This window comes from Haemaphysalis longicornis, unplaced genomic scaffold (assembly GCF_048455015.1).
Source record: "Haemaphysalis longicornis isolate Haplotype H1 unplaced genomic scaffold, Haemaphysalis longicornis Haplotype H1 scaffold_5, whole genome shotgun sequence".
NCBI classification, from domain to species: Eukaryota; Metazoa; Arthropoda; class Arachnida; order Ixodida; family Ixodidae; genus Haemaphysalis; species Haemaphysalis longicornis.
In genome coordinates, this window is record NW_027526385.1 from 149,395,401 (window position 1) to 149,402,680 (window position 7,280).

Sequence of the window (7,280 nt, forward strand, 5' to 3'; positions counted from 1 at the left end):
CGCCCTCATAGACACGGCAGCCTACTACTCAGTAATAGGCGGACCATTTGCGTCTAAGCTAAAGAACGTTATGACCAGATGGGATGGTCCGCACATACGCACAGCAGGAGGCCATCTCGTGACGTGAATTGGAACGTGCACATTGCGAGTCACCACAGATGGCACAACGTACCCTGCAGCGTTCGTCGTTTCGCCTAAATGCTCTCGCGACGTAATTCTCGGAATGGACTTTTTGAAGGACAACGGCGCAATAATCGATCTGCAGACCAAGTCTATAACATTTTCCTCCGATAACTCCATGACGCCGGAACCGAACCCCAAACACCGTGCAGCTGTAAGGATCGCCGATGATCATGTCACCCTGCCACCCCGCGCAAGCGTGATGATCGCAGTCTACTGTGAAGATGCTACTCCTGACGTCGACGCTGTCGTAGACAATGATCAAAGGTTGCTTCTCGACCATGGTGTCTCTGTCGCAAGAGGCATTGCGCGCTTGAGAGAACATCAATCCCATGTTTTGGTTACTAATTTTACCGAGGAGTACCAGCATTTAAACAAGGGCGCGGCAATTGCATTCCTCGAAGAAACGCACGAAGCAAGTGATGTGATCTCGGTCGCCCACTTTGAACGCACACTCATAGAAACCTTGAAGCTCCCGCAGCCCTTCGGTGTGAATCCGGCACTACCGCAAGAACAACGGAACAAATTATTTGCTTTGCTGCGTCGCTATAGCGAATGTTTTTCGTCGAGCGCAAAACTACGTCAGACACCTCTAGCGAAGCACCGAATAATAACCGAAGATGGAGCCCGACCTACCCGACAGTCACCGTACCGTGTCTCTTCACAGGAGCGCGAAGCCATCCGGACTCATGTCGACGACATAGTCAACGACGACATTATACAGCTATCGAAAAGTCTGTGGGCTGCGCCGGTCGTACTCGTGAAGGAAAAAGACGTCACAGTGAGGTTCTGCGTTGACTACCGGCGATTGAACAAGATCACCAAAACGGACGTGTACCCCCTGCCACGAATCAATGACGCCCTCGACCACCTCTGCCATGCGAAGTACTTCGCATCAATCGATCTGAAGGCAGGCTACTGGCAAATTTAAGTGAACGAGAGAGATCGAGAGAAGACTGTATTCATAACCCCGGATAACCTATGCGAGTTCAAGGTGATGCCGTTCGGGCTATGCACGGCACCAGCAACGTTTCAAAGAGTCATGGACACTGCTAGCTGGCCTGAAGAGGCACACCTGCCTCGTATACCTCGACGACGTTGTGGTATTCGCCCCGACTTTCGTCGAACACATTGCAAGGTTGGAGTCCGTACTCGAGGCCATTTGTACGTCGGGGTTAAATGTGAAGCTTGAAAACTGTCGTTTCGCGTATGAGGAGCTGAAGTTTTTGGGACACGTCGTCAGCGGCGCAGGCGTACTACCTGACCCGGCAAAAACTTCAGCAATTGCCAACTTCCCAAGGCCGAAAGACAAGAAGGGCGTGCGAAGATTTCTTGCACTGTGCGCATACTACCGGCGGTTCGTCGCAAACTACGCACGCAATGCAGAGCCACTCACACGGTTGACGAAAGATAGCACACCTTTTAGCTGGGAAAACGACAAAGAAAAAGCATTCTGCGAGCTGCAAAAACGCCTGCAAAGCCCGCCCGTAATCGGTCATTTCGACGAAAATGCCGAGAAGGAAATGCACACAGGCGCCAGTGATATAGGCTTGGGTGCCACCCTCGTCCAAAAAACAAAGTGGTTGCGAAAAGGTAATCGCCTATGCCAGCCGTAGTCTGTCGAAGGAGGCGAAAAACTACTCTGCCTCTGAGAAAGAGTGCCTCGCAATGATATGGGTGATTTCAAAATTTCGCCCATACGTGTATGGAAGACCATTCAAGGTTGTGACAGTGCACCACGCACTGTGTTGGCTCGCCAATTTGAAGGACCCCTCTGGCCGTCTTGGGCGGTGGAGCTTGCGCCTGCAAGAGTTCGACGTTACAGTCGTGTTAAAATCCGGCAGGAAACACTCCGACGCGGACTGCCTGTTACGCGCTCCATTGATCCACCACTACAAGACTCTGATGAAGATAGCGCGTTTTTCGTAATCGTGACGGAGAGCGACCTAGCCGCCCAGCAGCGTGCCGACCCCGACTTACGCATCATAATCGACTACCTCGAGGGATGCAACGTCGCCGTTCTTAGGAACTTCAAACGCAGCTTTTCAGCATTCAGCCTGAAAAACTCCGTCCTCATGAAGAAGAATTTCAGCCCCGGAACAATAACGAATTACCTTCTTGCCATCCCCGCAGACCTTCGTGACGAACTTTCGGAAGCGTGCCACGATGACCCGTCTTCCGGACATCTCGGCACAGCCCGTACAATTGGAACAATCAAGGCGAAGTACTACTGGCCCCGCCTTACATCCGACGTCACCCACTACGTCCAGAGCTGCCGTTACTGCCAGCGAAGAAAAACGCCACCGACGAGACCCGCCGGACTTCTGCAGCCGATCGCCGTCCTATCGAGACCCTTCCAACAGATTGGAATGGACATACTGGACCCGTTCCCTACATCACTATCCGAGAACAAGTGGATTGTCGTAGCAACAGACTACATTACGCGCTACGCAGAGGCCGCCGCTCTTCCCAAGGGGACTGCACAGGAAGTCGCAAAGTTTTTCATAAGCCAAGTTGTGGTGCGACATGGAGCCCCGGAAGTCCTAATCACGGACTTCGGAATGGCCTTTACTGCGGAGCTGATGCAAGTAATATTACGCTACAGCAACACGGATCACCGAAGCACGACGGCGTACCACCCCCAAACGAACGGACTAACGGAACGTCTGAACAAGACGATTGCGGATATGCTCTCTATGTACGTCGACGTTGAACATAAGACCTGGTGCGAAGTGCTCCCGTATGTCACGTTTGCGTACAACACTGCTATCCAAGAAACCACGCAGATGACACCGTTCGAGCTTGTCTACGGAAGACGACCGACTACAATGCTTGACGCCATGCTGCCGCAAGTAGAAGGCGACGACCTGAACGCCGACGTCCAAGGATGCCTTCAGCGTGCGGAGGAGGCCCGCCAGCTCGCTAGAGTTCATATAACGGACCAGCAGCTGATGAATGCCGGCCGCTACAAGCTCAGACGCGGAGCCACCGAGTACCACCCAGGGGATCGTGTGTTGGTTCGGACTCCCATTCGACGACGCGGACTGAGTGAGAAACTTCTGCGACGGTATTTCGGACCGTACAAGATTCTTCGACGTGTTGGCCAACTTACCTAATAAGTGATCCCCGATGGTGAATCCGGCACATCACGACGACTCACGCGGCCCGAAGTCGTCCACGTGGTTTGCTTAAAACCTTTCTAAGGACGATGACAAACTTTTAGTTTTATTTGTTCGGACTGTCGCTTATGTTAGCCTCGGGTCGATGAACTCTTATAGGGGGCGGTAATGCCGCGAACCATGCATTGTGTTTATTTGTGTTTTGCTTTTACCGCCCGGCTGCGCCGGTGTTATATCTGTGCCAAGGGAAGCGTGTGTTCCACTCTTTCTTTCTGTGCCGCATGTGTTATCTGTTCTGATAGGGAGAGCATTCCAATCTACCGCGAACAGCCCAGAATAACGTTCTTGGATCTACAATGTTCTAGATGTGAATCGACGGTTCAAGATCCACGCGCGCCGAAAGATAAAAAGCCTGCAGAGTAGAAGCCGGGGTATTCGACTCGCCGTAGTTCGCATGCGTCCGTCACTGTGTCGACTGCTGCTTCGCCGCCTCTGTATTTGAGTTGTTAGGGGAGCACAAGTTCGCTCCAATAAACGTCTTTCCCTTCAAGACAACTGCGTAGTCTGTGGCTTCGTGACAATATGCTATTACAGGACCCAATAAATGCGGTTTTGGCAGTTTCGTTGTGGTTCTGTGTTCCTGGCCATTCGCTGCCGCTACGGCAGTTGGTGGTCCGTGGCGGAGTTCAGCGGAGCCGGCATTGCGGGTTTAGTCTTGAGTAAGAGCTAGATCGCCGGCCGATCCCTGAACCCCAAATTGTTATCTCGGTTCATTGCATCCTATCAGGCTTGTTCATTTATCCATCAGTTGGCCTTCATAGGCCGCGGAACATTACATGGCGCAAATAGGTCTGCGCGCGTGTGGAGGCATTAAGGTAACTGAAACAAGCGAATAGGCCGCGAGCCTGTGAGGGCACCGGTCGTTATCACATACCTATTCCCCTCACAGGGAATCGGAGAATCAATTGTGATATTTTCATGACAGCTGTGGTCATCGTCGGGCAATCCTCATCAGTATGTATGTGAGAAGGCTGTGCCTATTTAGTAGATCGGCGGATCTAAAAATTGGGATGAAGATGATGATGATGTTTATCATGAAAACAGTACGATGTGCTGCATTATTCTGTGCGCCAGGCCCCAAAGTACAGTTCAGGTTTATTCGGCGGACCGTAACTTTCCACAGTTGGTCCTTGTTCGTCGAAAGCGAACAAAAGATACCATTTCCCGCTTCTACGCATAAATAATACGTAGAAGGGACTTAAGAAAACAGGCTACACAATCTGCAATTATGTATATCAATAATGCGGAATTGTGGCTTAAGAGGACATGTTACAGTAAAATATTCACTTGGGTAACTTTACAACTGCAGGGTGTCATTGGAGGGCGTTAGCGCAATTTGCCTACACTTTACTATTACGCCACGGAAGCCTATGAGCGGAGCCCGCTTAGCAGTAAGTCAGAAAGCAAAATAATTCTGTGCTGTGGTACAGAGAATTAGGCTGAACGGCATTGTGTGGTACTGTCGACGAATTAGGCTGGGCGATGTGAGAATATTGTTCGGCCTACATTCGTACTAACAAACTCTGAACATGAACAGTCCCTTGTGATGGGCTCTGATTCCGGTAACACTGCACCGGTCCTCAAAGCCAGCAACTGCCTTGGAGGCTTGAAGACGGGGTTCGGCCTTCTGCCTTCGTAACACAAGTTATGAGGACCTTAACCACGAGTCAAACAGGCCAGCAGGCCGAATGTGCTGTGCCGTTTGTTCTTCACGTCCCGCGAACCCCGAGACACTTTCCGGCTACAGATTTGTGGACGCAGAGGATGGCCTTGGCATCTATGGCCACGTGGCCGCATTGAATCAGTAGAATTATTTTTGGAAGCTTCGTCATGTGTAATTCGCTCTTGGAGATGGTGAAAAGGCATGGTTTGAAAACGAAAACCAAGAATTTCGCATGACCAGCTCACAGGGATTGCGGCGGCTCCTGCTCGCCACAAACAGTGGTGGCAAAAACATCAAGACAAGTCTTGCCATGCAGGTGAAGGCGAAAAAGCCAGAGTAGATGATTGCCAGATTTCTAGATGATATGTTTCTGTTATTTACGCGGACTAACCCAAATATGCCCGAAGAAAAGAAAAGGCGTCAATTGTTGCGTATCATTAAGAAGCTGCTTGCTAGATTTATGCATAATCATCCGTTCACCGTAACCAACATCACCAGGGCAGCAAAAACCATGCAAGATGCGCTGCTGCAACGCTTCCTCTACTATGTTTGTCAACCCCGCGTTCGGACCCGGAAGCTGTTATGCGTTGTGGCCTTCCAGGCGATGATAAGGAGTATTGCGCGTGAAGAGCTGGACCTCCAGGAACTCTATTGCGTCAAATGTTATTGAGATATTCTCCCCCTGCGTAGACTCCTGCCTGCTGCCGTCGCCAGGAGCCCAGTACCCCATCGACGGCCATAACCTTCAATAGCTAAGAGTGAACGTTGAAGGGACTCTGATCCTACGAGCAGGATGGAAAGAGCCATGACTACCGCTTTATTGATCTACAGAAGCAAAAATTGAGGTTTAAGTTTGGTTTGCTTCCTGCGAGTGATCGGAGACAAGGATTTTCGTAACACATTCGTGGTTCTCGGGAAGACGACCGACGTTATCAAAGAGCGGTGGTGTGTGCAAGACGATTACGACATCTTGAATACCAAAGGCTGTTATTCTCAAAATGAAAACCACTGTGGCATTGACGGTCTGCATTATCACGTTGGTTTTGCAGGCAAGTTGGAGCCCGAGGCTGCACCGAGCAGGCCAGCGCAATGTCTGCTTTGCCATGTGACAGGTCATGTTTGCACGTAATGCAATATGTCACGCTGCTCACGCGTTCGGAGGTTTGGCCACAGCGATGCGCAATGCATTGGTTCTTATGCCATCGCCACGCAGTCAGTGCGTGGTGACGAAGCCAACGAACATATAACGTACAGAAGTGACGTTGAGGAATCTGCAGCAGGAACTTAATCCAGGTTTCCTCCAATGGAACATCAAACACAACTCTGCTCAGAAGGGACACGCATTAATGCGTCGCGAGTTTCGAACGAAGTCGGCATCAAAGAAAATAAAAACATTTAACAAAAGACAAGAGGAAAGAGAAAGGCACCACGGCAGCTCGGATTCTTTTCTCGTGTTTTCTGAGCGCTTACAGTCGTATGTATGCATTGCCGACAGGCGCAAATCTCGGCCTTATCGAGTCGGCGTTTTCTCCGCATAAAAGAAACACAGGAAATCCACAGCCGAGGGAACACCTTCACAGAACAATCGCAGAGAAGCGGATGGTTGTGGCCAATGGGATGGGATGCCAGTCGTCCCAACAACGGGGACGACTGGCATCCCGCGACCATGCATGCAACCGGCGAGGACCCGCAAACTAAGACAAGTCAGATTCCACATGCATAACTCCAGCCATGGTATAACTATAAACAAAACCCGATATTGCCACTGATGCTGTCAACTCCGCAGAAACCATCCAGGCCGTGTTAACTTGATTTTAGGGCACGTGTTACGGCGCCATTAAGCGCGCAGGTACGCATCGCGCTCACACTATCCTGTTTTGTGCAAATCTGAAGAATACGTTCCTTAAAAAGAGGCACACTAAATGTTAGTGGATTGCTACAAAAACGCCTCTTGCAACATCCGTGAACGAAAACGAATCTAGACATCTTAGGCATTAAGCAAACAAAAATCCATCCTGAAAAGACTGTGCCATGGCACACCGTTTGTAATTCCGTCATCCAGGTTGTAGTCGATGCTTCTCTCACCGACCATCTCGTTTTCCCTGAACTCGCGGTTCACACTAAAACCCGACCTTGGAACAGACTTCTTTGTTCCTCGAAGTTGACAACTTTATTTATTAGAGTTTTATGGTGTTAGTCAAAGTCGTCATGCTACGCCAAAATTTTGCGATTTCTTTTTCGACGTCTTCGTCCGCTGT